Below are 2,532 nucleotides of genomic sequence, written 5' to 3'. Positions count from 1 at the left end.
GTTCAATCACAATTCTGCTTATTTCACTTACCTCTGCACAGAGGTAGGGTAGTGGGTAGAACACCAGGTCTGGAGTCAGGAAGATCTGAGTTCAAATCCAGCCTTAGACACTTAATAGCTGTGTGACCCTGGACAAGTTATTTAACCCTGTTTACCTCAGTTGCCTCATCTATAAAATGAGCTAGAGAAGGAAATGGCAAACCACTCCAGTATCTCTGCCAACAAAACCCCAAATGAGGTCATGAAGAGTTGGACATAACTGAACAACTGTTGTCATTATATACGGAGCTTTTTGTTTAAAAAAAAAAAACATTTCTAAGTCTCAAATGCCAAATATTTAAGACCAAGGGTAAAAATGATGGTCCCTATAGTATAGACCTCAAGAAAGGAAAAAGAATTAACCCTCTTAGCTCTTGGCATAGAGTAAGATTTTATAATAAGTTTGAGAGAGATCTAAAGAGCTCAAACTTTGAGTATGATAACTGGAATCATATGTCATCCTAATATAATTGTATTTATTGAATAAAGATTAGCTGTGTGGCTTTAAGCAGATTTTAATCTCATTGACCTTCAGGTACATCTGAGAAGGAAGTTGGTCCATGTCACTCTAAGGTTCCCGCCATCTCTAATGCTATGATTTAAGATTAAATCACTGGGCAAACATTTAATATAACACAGCAGGCACTATAATAGGCAGTGTTGACAAAGGTCTCTGCCCTCAAGCAGTTTACATTCCAAAAGGACAATATGTACACCAAACAGCAAATACAAAATGGATACAAAGGAGCTGTTGTTTCAGTCAAGTCTGATTCTTCATGATCCCGTTTGAGGTTTTCTTGGCAAAGGCGCTGGAAAGGTTTGCCATTTCCTTCTCCAGCTCATTTTACAGATGAGGAAACTGAGGCAAACAGGGTTAAATGACTTGCTCAGGGTCACACAGCTAGGAAATGTCTAAGGCTGGATTTGAACTTGGGTCTTCCTGACTCCAGGCCCAGCACCACATAGCTGCCCTAGACAAAAGAGATTCAGTTATTTGAGGGGAGGGAAAATACTAGCAACTGGGAGGTGGGGGGAGCTGGGGTAGCAGGGAGTTGGGATCAGAACAGCTTTCTTGTAGAAGGTAGCACTTGGGTTGGGCTTTGAAGGAAGCTAGGGATTCTATGAGGCAGAAGCTAGGAAGGAGTACATGGGGCAAGGGGTGCACAGCTTGTTGTTTTAGGGGTGGGGGAGCATGAAGTGATTGTGTCTAAATAATCTATTGTTCTTTAGCATTACAAGGGATTATAGCATATGCAGAACTACACATCTATGCTGGTAATTTATAGGAGTGTTCCAAATTTACACAGCTGTACATTTCAAAAGTTCAATTATAAGTCTATTTTTTTACATATGCAACACTTTCCTCCTTTTAAAAAAAATGTTACAAATGGTGATTCTGTTCTCAGGCTATTCTTCTTACCCCAAATTTACTTGATCCATAGTAATAATTGTAATGTGTTAATAACAGCACAAATTGATGCAAAGCCTTATAATTTCCAAAGCCCTTCCCATACAACAATCCTTTGGAATATGTCATGTATTATCTTTAGAATTTCACAGCTAGGGTTTCTAACAGTTAAGTTTCTTAACCAAGGTAACACAACTATCAAGCAATAGAACTTGAATGGTTGGAGTTCTGTGAGAGACAGAGATAGAGACAAAGAAACAGAAAGGGAGAGAAGAAAGGAGGAGGAAAGGTAGAGGGGGAGAGACACAGAGGAAGAGAGGGAGAAGGAGAACGAGAGAGAGAAGGGGAAAGGAGGGAAGAGACAGAGGAGGGGTGGGAGAGGGAGAAAAAGAAGGGGAGAGAGAGAAAGGGGAAAGCAAGGAAAAGAAAAGAGACAGAGAGGGAAAGGGAAGAAGAAAGGGAGAGAGAGGAAGGAGAAAGGAGGAAAAAGCAGGGAGAGGGAAAGAGAGAGAAGAAGAATGAGGAGGAGGAAGGAGAGAGAGATAGGGAGAGAGTGAGAAAGAGGAAGCAGAAAAAAAGAAAGAGACAGAGACAGAGAGGACGAGGGAGAAGAAGAAGGGGAGAGAGGGGAAAGGGAAAGGAGACAAAAGGAGAGAGAAACAGAGAAAGAGAGAGACAGGGAGAAAGAGAGACATAAAGAGAGAGGGAAAGAAGAAGGGAGGGGAAAGGGTAGAAGGAGAGGGAAAAGAGGAAAGAAGGGAAAAGGAGAAAGAGACAGAGAGAGAAGAGATAGAGACAGAGAAAAAGAGACAGAGAGACAGGGAGATAGAGAAAGAGAGAAAGGAAAGAGGAGAGGAAGAGGGAAGGAGAGGAGAGAAAGAGAGAGATAAACAGACCTCTTTGCAGCTGTCAAATTCTACATCTGTTTACTTGCTACAGACCAGACAAGCCAGACCACCTTTGAATAACGCTAGGGAAGAACACGGTATGTAATTCTCTCCTGGTACTTCACCTCATCTCACACACACACACACACACACACACACACACACACACACACACACACACACACACACACTCCCTGA

Source organism: Trichosurus vulpecula, chromosome 4 (assembly GCF_011100635.1).
Source record: "Trichosurus vulpecula isolate mTriVul1 chromosome 4, mTriVul1.pri, whole genome shotgun sequence".
Taxonomy (NCBI): Eukaryota; Metazoa; Chordata; class Mammalia; order Diprotodontia; family Phalangeridae; genus Trichosurus; species Trichosurus vulpecula.
Note: the sequence above shows the minus strand (reverse complement) of the source record.